Here is a 17,703-nt window from a genome sequence, read left to right as displayed (position 1 = left end):
AAAAAAAAAAAAAAAAAAAAAAGTAAAAAACAGCAAAACCGTCTCTTGGCTTCTGCTCCACTTCTTCCTTCCAGCTAAACCTTTGTAAAGTGTTTCCATCTCCATTTGGTCTCCTCCCGTTTACTCCTGAGCCCACTCCAAACAGGATTCCGTTTCCACCACTCAAAACAAAACTTTCCTCATCAATTATACTAGCGCCCTCAACATTGCTACCTCTAATAGCCAGTGGTCTTGGCCCTCATTTTTTTGGCCTCCAAGCAGCTTTTGACAGTTACCACTTTGTCTTTCTGGCGAAGCTTTGTTCACTTGACTTCAGTAACACCATGCTTGGATATCTCATTGACCACCTACTTCACTGGTGATCTCAGTCACGTTTGATGGTTCGTCTGCATCTCCAACCTCTAAAAACTGGAGTCCTCAAGACTCATTCCTTGGGATGCTTCTTTTTTTCTGGCTACACTACTTGCCTATCTCATCCCTATACTCTCTACCCAGGTGACTCCCAAATTTATAGGTCTAAACCAGAACTCTTACCTGAACTCCAGCGTCGTATATCCAACTGCCCACTTATATATTTAATACATCTCTCCAACTCGATGTGTCCCGCTCTTGCCACCACTTCAGTTCCTAACTTGCACTTTCTTCATCTCAGTAAGTGACAACTTCACTCCTCCACTTGCTCAGGCCAAAAATCTTGAAGTCATCTTTGATTCTTCCTTCTCTCTCACAACCTGCATTTGATTTCTCAGCAAACTTCTCCTGGATTAGCTTTTCTTATCACCTCCAACCACTGCCACCATCCATTCAAGCCTTCATCATCTCTTACTTGGATTATTGCACCAGCTTTCCAACTCATTTGTGCAAATACAAGTCAGATCATGTCATTCCCCCAATTTCCTGTTTCACACGGAATGAAAAACAAAATCACTACAGTTATCCTCAAGCCTTAAACGGTCTGGACTCCTATTCTCTTATTGCCTCCTCTGGCCCTCACTTCCCCTGTTCTTTCTGTTCTAGCCTCATTGGCCTCAATGAGCTGCTGTTCCTCGCACATTCTCCTCCACGCTGTGTTCTTGCCATTCCCTCTGTTTAAAATGCCCTTCTTTTATAACTCTTTATGACCCACCTCCTTACCTCCTTTGGTTTTGCTTAGTGTTACCTTTTTATTGAGGACTTTCCGGGACACACCATTGTAAAACTGTAACCACCTCCCACCCCCAAATGCCCTTCATCTCCCAATTTTCTCATTATGCTTATCACTTACACGTACTTTTAAATTATGTGATTTCTGACTCACTCCATTAGAAATAAGCCCTATGTGGGTTTGTGTGCATGTTCACTCTCTAGCCTAGTCCCCAGCACACTGATTGACACATAATTGGTGCTCGGTAAATATTTCTTGAATGAATGAATAAATAAAACAACCCCCTTTTTTTGCATTTTTAGTTTGATTTTCTTCGAATTCTAGTTTATGTCTTTCCTTAGTTTGCATTGCCATGGCTATCTTAAGCTGTCCTTTTAATTTTGACATTTCATGTAACTCTTCATTAAATGGTCCTGGAAACATTGTATAGTCAATTTTTGACATCTGAAATCCGCATATTTTTTCAACATCTTTCCTTCATCTTGTTTTATGATTTCATAAATACGCATCCTAGTTGTTTTACATACTCTCTGGTTTTTGCTTTATGCACTGTCTAGTCTTTTCATTTGTTTATTTTTTGGCCATATTTCTGATTTTTCTTATCATTAACTAATAGAATGCTTTAAAGCTTTCTTTTCTCTCTAATTGTTGAGAAGGAAGCCGCGTCTTTGAGTCCTTCACTACAGCACACATGAAATGCATTACCGTCCACCAACCAGCTTCCTCCAGCTTCTTCAGTTACTTGGTATTGCAGATACAGATTGGTTATTTTTTTTTCTTCCAGTTGTATTGAGAGATAATTGAGATGCAGCACTGCGTAAGTTTAAGGTGTACAGCACAGTGATTTGACTTACATACATCATGAAATGATGACCACAGTAAGTTTAGAGAACATCCGTCATCTCATATAAGATGTAGAATTAAAGAAATAGATACACATATTTTTCCCTTGTGATGAGAACTCTCAGGATTTACCCTCTTAACAACTTTCATAAATACGGTGCAGCAGAGCAAATTCAATTTATCGTGTTGTACATTACATCCCTAGTGCTTATTTGCCTTATAACTGGAAGTTTGTACCTTTTGACTGCCTTCCTCCAATTCCCCGCCCCCCAACTACCAGCTTCTGATAACCACAAATCTGACCTCTTTTTCTGAGTTCATTTGTTTGGTTGTTTATGAAATATAATTGACGGTATGTTAATTTCTGGTATACAACACAGTGATTCGATACTTCTGTACATTTCAAAATGATCATCATCATAAATCTAGTTACTATCTGTCACTATGCAAAGATATTACATAATTATTGAAAATATTCCTCATGCTGTACATTTCATGCCTCTGACTCATTTATTTTGTAATTGGAAGTTTGTACTGCTTAAACTTCCTCACCTATTTCCCTCCTCCCCTCACTCCAAGATTTGTTATTTTAAATAGAGAACATTGTTATTGTTTTTTACATTTTCCTTTGGAGATTCATAATCAGTTCAGCAACCCGCTGTTTAAGATATATATGGATAACTTTTATGCTTTAGAGTTTACAGTATGTTGTGTTATACCAGAATTTTATCATTCTTGGCTGGGTTACTCCTTGAAGTAATTGCTTAAAGCATACTTAAGTGACCCATTTTCTGTAGCAACACAAATTAAAAGTCTTTTTCTTTCTCACATGTGAAAGACAACCTGGATGGACATAAAATTATTTGGTCACAACCTTTTTTCTTACAAAATACGTGGGCTATGCTTTTTAATATTACGTGAGTGTTACTGAGAAAAGAGTGGAACATTTCACCCAAGGCAACTTTTTTCGGCCAGAATTGACATATTTAATGGCTAGAAAAAAAAAAAAAAGGCAGGGGTGCTGGGAGTGGAGCAATATCTTGGTTTCTTCAAAATGCAGTGCCTGCCTGGTAAAAGAAAGGGACACAGACTTCTCATTGGTTGAGACATTAGACCTACAGAATGTATCAGTTTTCCTTCCATAGTCAAAATAATTAAATACATTAAAACCATGTATTTGCAACCGTAATACTTGATTCTTTCACAAGTTTTAAATTTGGCTTTTCTCTTTCACCATTTAAAGGGCAAACTCATTCTGCCTGATATATTTTAGAATTCTCCAAGCATTTCTCATGTGTATGTGTGTCTATATCTATAAATATAAATAGATATAGATATAAATTTCATGCAGTGACTTTTAAGAAAACAATCCAATCTTTCTGATAAGGCATTTGGGATTTGTCCCAAAATAAAGATGGTAATAATTCAAGGTCCAGGATCACCTTTCTCTTTTCAAATTTAGCCTGTGGCAAACTTGTCCCTAATCCTTAATCCCTTCCCCTTGCACTTGAGCACATCCTCACTATGAGCCTCCTGAGTGGTTTACAATCTGATTTTATCAGCCTCTATTGGTTTCTTAAACTAGTGTACTCCTTCATTACTTAAAGGACATGACAATTTTGGTTTCATTTTTTTCCCTTTAGGAGCCATCTGCTAGCTTGGTTTTCTGAACAATACCATGGAGAGGAAGATGGCATTATCCTCAAACTTTTTTTTTTTTTAACATCTTTATTGGAGTATAATTGCTTTGCAATGGTGTGTTAGTTTCTGCTTTATAACAAAGTGAATCAGCTGTAGTATACACATATCCCCGTAACTCCTCCCTCTTGCATCTCCCTCCTTCACACCCTCCCTATCCCACCCCTCTAGGTGGTCATAGGACACCGAGCTGATCTCCCTATGCTATGTGGCTGCTTCCCACTAGCTATATATTTTACATTTGTTAGTGTGTATATGTCCATGCCACTCTCTAACTTCATCCCAGTTTACCCTTCCCCCTCCCCATGTCCTCAAGTCCATTCTCTACATCTGCATCTTTATTCCTGTCCTTCCCTTAGGTTCTTCAGAACCATTTTTTTTTTTTTTTAGATTCCAAATATATGTGTTAGCATACGGTATTTGTTTTTCTCTTTCTGACTTCACTCTGTATGACAGTCTCTAGGTCCATCCACCTTACTACAAATAACTCAATTTTGTTTCTTTTTATGGCTGAGTAATATTCCATTGTATATATGTGCCACATCTTCTTTATCCGATTCATCTGTCGATGGACACTTAGGTTGCTTCCATGTCCTGGCTATTGTAAATAGAGCTGCAATGAGCATTGTGGTACATGACTCTTTTTGAATTATGGTTTCCTCAGGGTACATGCCCAGTAGTGGGATTGCTGGGTCGTATGGTAGTTCTATTTTTAGTTTTTTAAGGAAACTCCATACTGTTCTCCATAGTGGCTGTATCAGTTTACATTCCCACCACCAGTGCAAGAGGGTTACCTTTTCTCCACACCCTCTCCAGCATTTATTGTTTGTAGATTTTCTGATGATGCCCATTCTAACTGGTGTGAGGTGATACCTCATTGTAGTTTTGATTTGCATTTCTTTAAGAACTAATGATGTTGAGCAGCTTTTCATGTGCTTCTTTGTATGTCCTCTTTGGAGAAACGTCTATTTAGGTCTTCTGCCCATTTTTTGATTGGGTTGTTTGTTTTTTTAATATTGAGCTGCAGGAGCTGTTTATATATTTTGGAGATTAATCCTTTGTCTGTTGATTCATTTGCAAATATTTTTCCCATTCTGACGTCTTGTTTGTAGTTTCCTTTGCTTTGCAAAAGCTTTTAAGTTTCATTAGGTCCCATTTGTTTATTTTTGTTTTTATATCCATTACTCTAGGAGGTGGGTCAAAAAGATCTTGCTGTGATTTATGTTAAAGAGTGTTCTTCCTATGTTTTCCTCTAAGAGTTTTATGGTGTCCGGGCTTACATTTAGGTCTCTAATCCATTTTGAGTTTATTTTTGTATATGGTTTTAGGGAGTGTTCTCATTTCATTCTTTTACATGTAGCTGTCCAGTTTTCCCAGCATCACTTATTGAAGAGACTGTCTTTTCTCCATTGTATATCCTTGCCTCCTTTGTCATGGATTGGTTGGCCATAGGTGCATGGGTTTATCTCTGGGCTTTCTATCCTGTTCCATTGATCTGTATTTCTGTTTTTGTGTCAGTACCATACTGTCTTGATTACTGTAGCATTTGTAGTATAGTCTGAAGTCAGGGAGTCTGATTCCTCCAGCTCCGATTTTTTCCCTCAAGACTGCTTTGGCTATTTGGGGTCTTTTGTGTCTCCATACAAATTTTAAGATTTTTTTGTTCTAGTTCTGTAAAAAATGCCCTTGGTAATTTGATAGGGATTGCATTGAATCTGTAGATTGCTTTGGGTAGTAGAGTCATTTTCACAATGTTGATTCTTCCAATCCAAGAACATGGTATATGTCTCCATCTGCTGGTATCATCTTTAATTTCTTTCAACAGTGTCTTATAGTTTTCTGCATACAGGTCTTTTGTCTGCCTAGGTAGGTTTATGCCTAGGTATTTTATTCTTTTTGTTGCAGTGGTAAATGGGTGTGTTTCCTTAATTTCTCTTTCAGATTTTTCATCATTAGTGTATAGGAATGCTAGAGATTTCTGTGCATTAATTTTGTATCCTGCTACTTTACCAGATTCATTGATTAGCTCCAGTAGTTTTCTGGTGGCATCTTTAGGATTCTCTATGTATAGTATCATGTCCTCTGCAAACAGTGACAGCTTTACTTCTTCTTTTTCAATTTGTCTTCCTTTTATTTCTTTTTCTTCTCTGATTGCCGTGGCTAAGACTTCCAAAACTATGTTGAATAATAGTGGCGAGAGTGGACATCCTTGTCTTTTTCCTGATCTTCGAGGAAATGCTTTCAGTTTTTCACCATTGAGAATGATGTTTGCTGTGGGTTTGTCGTATGGCCTTTATTATGTTGAGGTAGGTTCCCTCTATGCCCACTTCCAGAGAGTTTTTATCATAAATGGGTGTTGAATTTTGTCAAAAGCTTTTTCTGCATCTATTGAGATGATCATATGGTTTTTCTTCTTCCCTTTGTTAATATGGTGTATCACACTGATTGATTTGCATATATTGAAGAATCCTTGCATCCCTGGGTTAAATCCCACTTTTAATCCTTTTAATGTGTTGTTGGAATCTGTTTGCTAGTATTTTGTTGAGGATTCTTGCATCTATATTCATCAGTGATAATTGGTCTGTAATTTTCTTTTTTTGGTGGTATCTTTGTCTGGTTTTGGTATCAGGGTGATGGTGGCCTCATAGAATTAGTTTGGAAGTGTTCCTTCCTCTGCAATTTTTTGGAAGAGTTTGAGAAAGAAGGGTGTTAGCTCTTCTCTAAATGTTTGATAGAATTCACCTGTGAAGCCATCTGGTCCTGGACTTTTGTTTGTTGGAAGATTTTTAATCACCGTTTCAATTTCATCACTTGTGATTGGTCTGTTCATATTTTCTATTTCTTCCTGGTTCAGTCTTGTAAGATTATACCTTTCTAAGAATTTTTCCATTTCTTCCAGGTTGTCCATTTTATTGGCATAGAGTTGCTTGTAGTAGTCTCTTAGGATGTTTTGTATTTCTGTGGTGTCTGTTGTAACTTCTCCTTTTTCATTTCTAATTTTATTGATTTGAGTCCCCTCCCTCATTTTCTTGATGAGTCTGGCTAATGGTTTATCAATTGTGTTTATCTTCTCAAAGAACCAGCTTTTAGTTTTATTGGTCTATGCTATCATTTTCTTTGTTTCTATTTCATTTATTTCTGCTCTGATCTTTATAATTTCTTTCCTTCTGCTACCTTTGGATTTTGTTTGCTCTTTTCTCTAGTTCCTTTAGGTGTAAGGTTAGATTGTTTATTTGAGATTTTTCTTGTTTCTTGAGGTAGACTTGTATTGCTATAAACTTCCCTCTTAGAACTGCTTTTGCTGCATCCCATCGGTTTTGGATCGTCGTGTTTTCATTGTCATTTGTCTCTAGGTATTTTTTGATTTCCTCTTTGATTTCTTCAGTGATCTCTTGGTTATTTAGTAACGTATTGTTTAGCCTCCATGTGTTTGTGTTTTTTTCCCTGTAATTCATTTCTAGTCTCATAGCGTTGTGGTCAGAAAAGATGCTTGATATGATTTCAATTTTCTTAAATTTACTGAGGCTTGATTTATGACCAAAGATGTAATCTGTCCTGGAGAGTGTTCCGTGTGCACTTGGAGAAGAAAGTGTAATCTGCTGTTTTTGGATGGAATGTCCTATAAATATCAATTAAATCTATCTGGTCTATTGTGTCATTTAAAGCTTGTGTTTCCTTATTAATTTTCTGTCTGGATGATCTGTCCATTGGTGTAAGTGAGGTGTTAAAGACAGTTTCAGAAAATAATCTTCAGTGAAATACAAGACCAGGCCTTTCAGACACCCAGGAATATCTCAACGAAAAGGGGATTTGCTTAGCATCTTTCCCTCTTTTTGATGTGTTCTCCCACCCTCCCCAGATACATAATATGTCCAGCTGCACTTGGAAGGTCCAGTCCATGCTTTCTGCATGTTCTCTGGGTCCTCCATCTTGCCAAGTGCTCTAGGCTCCCTAATTATTCAGTTGTTCTGCCTCTTTTCCCAATCAAATCTCCATTTCTTTATCTTGACTACTGACTTACATATATTTCACTGATTATTTGATCAATGTAATTCATGCTGGACTGTAAAGGACCAAAATTGATAAGGACATATGTACATTTGAAAAGAGAAGCACATTAACATCAACAATTCTGTAACTGCTTTCAGCACAGAGTGTGTTTTTGAGGGATTGAGGCAACAGGCTCTCTCGAGTGGGGTGTTTTCCAGTGCTCTGTACCTCCTATGACCCCAATCTATTTTTCTCTCCATTAAAATTTGCCTTAATCTCTAGGTTGGCAGTGGGTTTATTTAAAAACCAGCATTGCCTATGTAAAGAGAGACACTAGCTTGGTTAATATTTTCATTATTAATAATAGCCATTTATTGAGACATTTGTGGTACCAAACACTTTATATTTGTGTTCTCATGTAATCATTGTAATGCTGTGATAGACATTATTGTTGTTCACTTTCTTATTCATCGTTTAGCTTCGTTAGAGTCACAACTGGAAAGTGGCAGAGCTAAGATTTCAACCCTGGTCTGCTGATTCCAAAGCCTCTGCTTTTAACCCTTGTACCTTTCAGTGAAAAATGGCTTTATTCATAATCATGGTTGGAGTTAAGGTTTAATATAAGTTCATCTTAGCATACACATTTCAAAGAACTGATCTCTTTGGGAAAAAAATGTAATATGATTCAGAAAGCAGATCTTGAGATTTTTTCATCGATAATTTTGGTTTCAGGCTTAGTGCTGCCATGGGGCTTTCAGAAGTATGGACGTTTGTCACTGTCCTACCTCCCTTTGTGCATGCCTCTCTCCCCAGAGCCTGGAGTGCAGTGCTGTCTGGTGGGTTAGTCTGCCCTCTGTGTCACCAGTCTTAATGCCCATATTTCACTAAGATCCCTCCCTTTCACCAGCTGGAAAGTCTTCACTTTCCCCACTAAGAAGGAAACCTGAGCCATGGTCTTCCTGCGCACAGCAACTTTCTGTGCGTCTCTCCCAAAGCAGCATGCAGTGAATACATTTACTCTCCATAGGCAAAGAGAGCAGGTGATAAAGAAACAATAAATGATTGTGGTAGCCAGAAATACCAAGGAGCGTGATGGTATATGATGCAGTTATCCGTTTCCTGTATTCATTCTCATTCAGTCGTTTAACTAGGGTTTTTGAGCACTCATTGTTTTCCCTAAAAACTTATGATGTCATAATGGTCTATTGGCTGACCTAGTTTAAGTAAAGAAGATGGTAAAGAGGAGGAGGAAAGAGAAGAAGAAAAGGAATTTGTCCCAGTAAAGCAGGGAAGTCACGTCCTTTGGTGGTATAGTTCAAGCTGTTGTAGCAGAAAGTGATAACCTGAAAATGTAGAGCGAGAAGTATGACCCCTTCTGATGCTGAAACAATAAACCATATAAGCCTTTGAAGATATCCAAGAATATGTGCAGCCTTCATAAATCTCACCACACTCACTGAATTCTCTTCTGGGAAGATCTCCTCTAACCATGGAAGAATTGTGTGGTCAGGGCTTCCCTGGTGGTGCAGTGGTTAAGAATCCACCTGCCAGTGCAGGGCACATGGGTTCGAGCCCTGGTCTGGGAAGATCCCACGTGCCAGGGAGCAACTAAGCCCCTGAGCCACAACTCCTGAGCCTGCGCTCTAGAGCCTGCGAGTCACAACTGCTGAGCCCGCGTGCCACAACTACTGAAGCCCATGCGCCTAGAGCCCGTGCTCCACAGCGAGAGAAGTCACTGCGATGAGAAGCCTGTGCACCACAACAAAGAGTAGCCCTCGCTCACTGCAACTAGAGAAAGCCCATGCAACAAAGAAGCAACGCAGCCAAAAATAAATAAAGAAATGGAAAAAAGAATTGGATGGTCTTTCTCATGTTCTATGTATGGTGGCAGTATAAAAGAATCCAAAAGAAGTAGGACATAGATATTTCCCCAGTCCAAAAATAGTGTTGCAGCATGCAATTCAGAAGGTGCCTCTGCTATTAAAAGAATTTCTTGGAAGTCTTTCATCTGCTGTTTTGGGTAACTATAGTATAAACATAATAGGTATCATCTGTTATATTCAAATAATACTTTCTAGAGCATTAGAAGCTGAAGTTTGCTGTCAACCCCTACTGATTTACAAAAAAACAAACAGTGCTGTTGTTTCCTGCAAGGATAGTGGAAAATTCATTTCTATTACTACACTTTGAATAGATGAAGGAATAATCTTGAATGTGAGTAAACTAAGAATTCTGCCCAAGAAGTGCTGCCGAATGCTTTGCTGATTTAGACATCAGAACAAGGTGGATGCTACTCTAACAATAAGTACATCTTGCTACAAAGAGAAGTTTTTCCTATGCTTGTAAGCTACCAAAGAGTGCAGGGGAGCTCTTAGTACGCAGTTCAGGTTGATTAACTTCAGGGGAAAACTAACACAGAGTGTATTTGTGAGAAGTAAAAGAAGGCATAAAACAGAATAGTTAATGATGGGAGTGCATGAGGAATTGATATGAGGTGACACTACATAGAAAACCCAGCAAATTCTATCTAATGCTCCTGTTTATTATCATAAAGACTCAAATTATTGCTACATTTAAAACTTTCCTAAATTAAAAACCTACCATCATTTTCTTCTCTCTCTCTCTCTCAGCTTGTCTTAGCATTAAAGTCCCAGGATATTAAAAATTTCTTAGCTCCCAAAGTACTAACAGCTCATATTGGACTGAAACAAAAGTTATGGGAACCTGTGTCTCTATTTACTTCCTCTTTTTTGCCAGTCCTACTAGGCATTGCAGTTCACGTCCCAATTCAAATCGATTATTTTCAGCTATGACTCAAAATGTCTCTAACTTCTAACCCTTGGAGATGTATTCATATCTATATGATTTCCAGATCTCTCAAATGCATTTTCTGCATCTTTCTCCCTTCATTATGTTCTTAATATTTTTACGTGTAACACTCTGAATATATGAAAGATAAATTCTGCCATCTGTACAAGTTCATATCTTGTTTTTTATGTTATCAGACTTTTTTTTTTTTTTATCTTTGAAGTTACTGAAAGCTCAGATTTCATTTAACAGAATGATCATTTAGGAACTTTAACTAGTTTCTTTCAGACTCTCTCCCTCCTGAGAAAGTGTGGATCCTGGAACTCTTGAAAGTTAGAGCTGAGGCTTGGACAGGGTGGGTGGCTGTGGACAGGAGACCAGACCTCAGGCCTGTGCCAGGACCAGATCTGACTGGAAGACTCTACAGCCTGTGCAGGCCAGGCTGGGACTTTGAAGCAGCTTTCAGATGGAGCTTGCTAGGTCCCCTGAGGCAGGGTTGCATGGAGTGTACTGATTGAGGGTGTCTTTATAGATTGTTAAAGACCAAACTTGGGGTCTCGGATAACAGAGAGTTTTTAAAGTACAGGCAAATTCTGGAATTATCATTTGTAACTCAGGATCTAGTTGGGTAACAGAGCAATAACTGTGTTCTCAGTGGGTAAGTGTTGGGGCCTGTATTGCTCTTGGAAGAGACCCAGATCCATTTCCTGAAGAATATTCTGACCCAGTCAGTAGATACTCTCATGACCAAAGTCTGAGCAGAGTTGAGTCAGCCGTTGACTAAGGCAGAACAGGACACACAGCAGGTATTGAAACCTGAGATACAGGTGTCAAGAATCATTTTTGGTTTTCAGGGTGGAGAGGTCAAGTTTGGGAGCTGAAAAGAAGTAAGAAATATGACCACAGAGGGGCTAAATAGAAAGGGTGAACTGATACTGGATGCCAAGGACATAGTTATAACTCTGAGCCAAGGTCAAAGCCCTGGAAACTTAGGACACCCGTCAACCCAGGAGAGGCCTCTCACCCTTCAGGACAGAATACAAGCATCACCTTATCTTGGACGCCTTTCTCACTGCTCCAGAGGGCCACTCTCTCTTCCATGAAACCAGATTGTTCTGGTGTCTCTGTCATTGCCTGCATCCATTGTATGGTAATTGTTTATACATTTCTTCTCCCATTCTAGTCTGTGACCTCTTTGATGCCAAAAGCTAGCTTACCATAGATCATATAAGTGTTGTTGAATTGGCAAAAAGATCTTGAGGGACTGTATCTGTTTGTAGAAAAAAACAACCGAATAGCGTTGCTTTATTGGTTCATTCTGGGATTAAATTAGAGTAAGTCACAGTGCCCCAATTCACTCAAATACCTCTCCCTGTCTGCTTTAAATCTTTACGTTTGTTGAAGACATAGGATGCACCTGGAGCCAGAAGTTGTTTATGTATGTTTTGATAGGCACTGTGATCAGTGTTTGGATACAAAATGAAGATGGTGAAATCCCTACCTGTAAAGTCTGTTATGGGGCATGATGACCACTGTTTCTTGTACATGACCTGTGTCCTAAGCACTGATAACGTGTTGTCTCTTTTTCATGTAATTTAGCTCTAACAACAACCCCATAAGGTTTGTTACATCCACTTTACAAATGAAATGGAGTACGGAGAGGTCAAAAAATTTGCCCAATGTCATATACTTGGTAAGTAGAATAACTTGCATTAAAGTGTCTGAGCCCAAAGAAAAGGGAGGATCTCAGTAGTATTTGTCCCTATGTGTGTACCCAAGTCTCTGTTTCTGGTATTTACCACCGTGAATGCCCTTAGATTCTGATTAATAGTGTCTCTTTCTTGAGAATGAAAGTAGTAACAGAGAGCAATATTTTAAGAAGTCCCTTCCATAATTCACGCAAAGACGTGTGTGCCAGTAATCTCATTTTCATATTCACAACCTACTCAAAGTGAGAAAATAAAACTAAAAATAGGACTCAGGCAATGTAATGTAAAGTTCCTGAATAATGTAATAAAAGTTAAATTTAGGTAGATATTATTGCAAAAAAGATGTGTTTTGTTAAAATGGTTAGTTGGGGAAACAGAACAATGAGGCCTTAAAATTTTTCCTGTATATTTATTCCAGGATATAAGAAAAAACATAGATCACTTTAGAAAAATGATTCAGTGAATATTATGGAATTATTTAGTTTCCAAAAAATGATTTTATAGGTTAGTATATTCTAAAATCTGATGAAGGAAATATTTCGCAAGTCAAGCCAGAATTTAATTATTATTAGCCTTTGACATTTTATTGCAGGAGAATGTTTTTAGAAAATTTTGATTATTTAGCCTTTGACTCTATTTACTGAAGTGATTTTAGGAGTTATTCCATAAATGCATACCAGAGCACAAAAGATTCTTTAGTTCCAGTATTTGTTATCCAGAATTTTCTTTTACCTATTATAATCCAGTATCATAAAAAGGTTATTATTAATTTCTTTATCTCGTTCATTTCTGAAGGTTTATTTGTAATCTTCGTTTATGCCCACAGTGAAGCAAAAACCTTAGAATATTGCTTTCTGTATTTCCTCAGAATTCTGTAGCTATGTAGAAAAATGTAGAAAATCAGGAAACTTCCTTATTAACGTAGGAGAAAGAAAAACCAGATGTGACAGCTGCCTACCACAAATTCCGTATCTTGAATGCTCTAACATTCACTCAATACAGAGCACTTATTATGTGCCAGGCGCTGGCTGAGTGGTGGCAACACAGAGGACAACAAGCCTGTCCCGTCCCTTGCCCCCATAGGATACTGCTGTTGTACAGGCTTGGTGCTAATGCAGTGCTAGTTTCTATAGCATCACGTACTTAACGTTAGGCAACTGCTCTTTGTGGCTAAGTATCATATACTGTATTGTATGTTGATTGCAAAATTTAATTTATTTAATTTGATAAAAATGCATATTTTTCCTGCTAGGTATGAATTCGATGGGAATTCTCTAGTTGCAACTTATCAATAGCAATATAATTTATTTATTTAAAAAGCTACTGTCATGTTCATTTCTTAACAATGATAAATGGTAGAGTTTAATTTTATTATAAACTTCTGTTGTTAAAGCACTTGATTTCTCTGCTTCGCATAGTTAAAGATTACTAGATTTTAAGGCAAGTGAAAGGAAAACAAGGGTCCTGTTGTTCATTTTTGAGTAAAATTACAACTATTGAGGAGCACTGACTCAGTCATTGTGTCCAGTCAGGTGAGGTCAAATTCCACTTTTTCACCGTGGAATGGCATCCTTGGCAGATTCTGCAACTTTTTGGTCACTCTTGGTTTTTAAAAGTCCGGTTCTGTTTAAAAAAATCAATCTCAGACAATGTAGACCTCATCTTTTACCCATCCCTTAGCTCAGGCCTTAGGAGCTTGCAGTGTAGAAACTTGCTCTGCCATTTAGCTCCTTCCCTCCACCCTCTTAAACACTCCTCTCATTTGAGAGTCATGCAAGAAAGTAAAAGAAGAGATTACTCTGGTCATTGCTCATCCTCTGATAATACCCTCCGTTGCGGGGGGGGTGGTCCAAAAGCTCAGTCTCTGGGGGCACGTGGTTGTTCTCTTTGCATGAGCCCCAGACACATTCCCCAAGGCACAGATCCCTGACGAGGGAGACCTGGCTCCAGACTCTCATCTTCTGCCCATCTCAGACCTCGCCACCACCAGAGATCCAGCCCACAATCTCTTCCTTCTGGGCGGGGTGCCCTCAACTGGCTATCAGCCTCTTGAATGGGATACCTGAAAAACGGCTTACCCTCCCTTGCCCCTCCAGTCCCCTTGTCCCCTACCCTGGAGGAAAGTGGAAGACCAGCACACACTCTTGCTAAACACCTGCCCAACCACAATGGGAAATTATTTGGAGATCTGTCAGTGAACGCTCCAAGGCATACTTACTTAGCAGAATAATATAGAAAAAAGTAATTTATATTCAAAGGAGGTCTTTCCCTTGAATTTCATTTTCTTTTCTTTTTTCAAACTCTTAAGGCCCAAACACCTGCTGTTTTTTTGTGATTTAGACACAGTCCTGTATATATTCAGATTAACTTTTAGCAAATCCTTGAATTTAACATCTTCTGCTTATTTCATTTATCATATATTCATTCATTTTTTAACTGATATTTAGAGAACATCAGCTGTGTATCATATTTTTCTTCATGTGCTGATTTCATGTTCTTAGATGAACATAATTGATATAATAATTATTTTGAGTCTTAACATTTTGATTGTTCCATTTTGACACAATAAATAATCTTAGCTCTGTGTCACCATTCTCATGAAGCAGGAAATGTATTTTAATTCTTTATTAATAAAATCTGAATGGGCCTATAATCAGAAGATACTCAGATAATTTTGTACAATAAGTTTGAAAGGATAGTTTCCAGAGTTTCTAGAATTTGAAAGAATAACTTCTGTAGTTTCCAGAATTTATGGTTTGGTTTCTAAAAATAATGAGAACTTGACTCTGGATAGAAATATAACTTTTATGTCAGTGATACTTTAATAAATACAAGAACAATTTTGCTCAATTACCTGGAAAAGTAACTACATACATAATCTATCATAGTTCAGTTTTTATATGGACCTAATAATTATAGGTGATTTCTTACTTTGACAGATTCAAAACAAGTTCATTTTTCCTATTTACTAAAGTTATTCAGTGTATTTAAAGATTTTTAATGAACTATATTTATGTAGATCTATCTCTACCTTTAAAACTCTTAATGTTCTTTTACTGATTTGAACCTCAGGATATGCTTCTCATGTTGATTTAACCAAAGAAACTATAGATAATTTAATTCTGCAAAATATGATGAAGAGGAGGACTTTTCCTCTTGCCTTGGAATTGCTGATGTTTGTCTTGGGATGAAAACCAAAGTACCTAAGAGTTCCATGTTCTATGGAAAACCTCCGACAATTGGAGGCAGCACCCCTCCCCAGGACTTAGAAGAGAACAAATCCTACCACAGTCAGCCATCACCCCGGCATCCCTCACAGTACTTCTAGCCTTTGTGAGGAGAGTCCTGGAAGAGAGAGACGAGTCGTAGGGTGACTTATCAAGGACATCTGCCCCATACAGTGCCCTATGGTAAGGGTGCTTCTCCCCACTCCCTGACTTAAGCCTACAACAAAGTCATGTAAATATGGGATTAAGCCATGATAATCATTCAGGAAGGTCTGGGCTTTCTGCAAGAAGTGGAAATTGGATTTCCCTGGTGGTGCAGTGGTTAAGAATCCGCCTGCCAATGCAGGGGGCACAGGTTTGAGCCCTGGTTCAGGAAGATCCCACATGCCGCGGAGCAACTAAGCCCGTGCACCACAACTACTGAGCCTGTGCTCTAGAGCCGGAGAGCCACAACTACTGAGCCTGTGTGCCACAACTACTGAAGCCCGCGCACCTAGAGCCCGTGATCTGCAACAAGAGAAGCCACCGCAATGAGAAGCCCGCGCACCGCAACAGAGTAGCCCCCACTCGCCGCAACTAGAGAAAGCCTGCACGCAGCAACAAAGACCCAATGCAGCCAAAAATAAATAAAATTTTAAAAAAAAAGTGAAAATTGACAGCCGTAAGATTTAAATCTAAGGTTTTGCTGAGAGTTGCAAATAAATATATTCAATGTATGTGGCTTTTTCTTTGTTCTAGTCTTTACACACACACACACACACACACACACACACACACACACGAAGTGTGAAGGAAAACAAGGATCTGTGATATGAATTCACATTAAGACCTGTTTTGAAAATACATTACCTTTTCTATGTGGTCCGACCACAAGTAAATCTGCATTATTTTTCTGGTAGTTCTCCTAATTATTTTATCACTACCTCTCCCTTTTATTCTTTTTCCATCACCCTGTTGTATCCCTCTCCTAGATTTTTAGCCAGATTTACAAGAGGTGCTGATCATAGTAAGTGGTTTCCTTCCTATTTCAATTGCCTCTGCTACACAAAGGGCGCAAGGACCTTGGCTACATAAGACACTACAAAAAAAAGTTATGATTCTCTGTCTATATGATAATACTCTTATCCTCACTGTAATGTTTCAGTGGTACTTTTTTTTAGGAAACATCTATTGATGAATCTCTGGTCTTAGAAGTTAGCCTGGTAATAGCAGTTTAAAAAGGGCTCTTCCTCTATTTAAAGGAAGCAGTTATTCTAAAAGCACAGGGTCTGTGATTGACTAAATACTATATCAGAGCTTGAAAGATTACATCTGGAATGTTTTCTGTCTTGTGAACCTTCAGATTCAAAACATAAATTTCAGATTTAAGGCAGCATGTGGATGAGTATTAATCATTCCCTGATGTACAACATGGTTGTTTTTATACTTAATAGCAGTTTCCTTATAAAATTAAGTGGATTGTCTTCTTACTAATGCACTGGAGGTTAAATAAAAGGAATTTTATTTTTTTTATTAAACTGTTGTCCATTTTGTTCAATCCAGGCTGTATCTCAGCAGTCTGAAATTTAATTCAATATTTTAGGTACAGTGTCATGAGGTGGGCTTCCATAGTTCAAATTAAGCTTCTTGGCTTACAAAGAATTATAATTCAGTTGAACATTATTATCGTTTGTTGGATGCCTGACCTAGTATCAAGTTTTCAAAAACTGAGTTTGGTTTGAAGGTGTTTTAGATGATTGGCTTTTTCCCTCTGTTTCAAGGGGAGGTGTTGGGTGGGGCATGGAAAGTAGCAGAGGGTTTTGACTACACTTGTCAAAGCACATCAAAAAATCTACAAACAGTAAATGCTGGAGAGGGTGTGGAGAAAAGGGAACCCTCTTGCACTGCTGGTGGGAATGTGAATTAATACAGCCACTATGGAGAACAGTATGGAGGTTCCTTAAAAAACTAAAAATAGAACTACCACACGACCCAGCAATCCACTACTGGGCATATACCCTGAGAAAACCATAATTCAAAAAGAGTCATGTACCACAGTGTTCATTGCAGCTCTATTTACAATAGCCAGAACATAGAAGCAACCTAAGGGTCTATTGACAAATGAATGGATAAAGAAGATGTGGCACATATATACAATGGAATATTACTCAGCCATAAATAGAAACGAAATTGAGTTATTTGTAGTGAGGTAGATGGACCTAGAGTCTGTCATATAGAGTGAAGTAACTCAGAAAGAGAAAAACAAATACCATATGCTAACACATATATATGGAATCTAAAAAAA

At 38.1% G+C, this 17,703-nt stretch overlaps 1 protein-coding gene across 1 annotated transcript in view; it reads left to right on the top strand.

Moving 5' to 3' along the window:
- Positions 1-17,703, top strand: part of PTPRZ1 (protein tyrosine phosphatase receptor type Z1) — a 164,867-nt gene that overhangs the window by 16,240 nt on the left and 130,924 nt on the right. The gene's annotated exons all lie outside the window — the stretch shown is intronic.

Source organism: Lipotes vexillifer, unplaced genomic scaffold, assembly GCF_000442215.2.
Source record: "Lipotes vexillifer unplaced genomic scaffold, Lipotes_vexillifer_v1.1 scaffold618, whole genome shotgun sequence".
Lineage (NCBI taxonomy): Eukaryota > Metazoa > Chordata > Mammalia > Artiodactyla > Lipotidae > Lipotes > Lipotes vexillifer.
The sequence above is the reverse complement of the archived record's forward strand: the minus strand, read 5'-3'. Positions and strand labels throughout refer to the sequence as shown.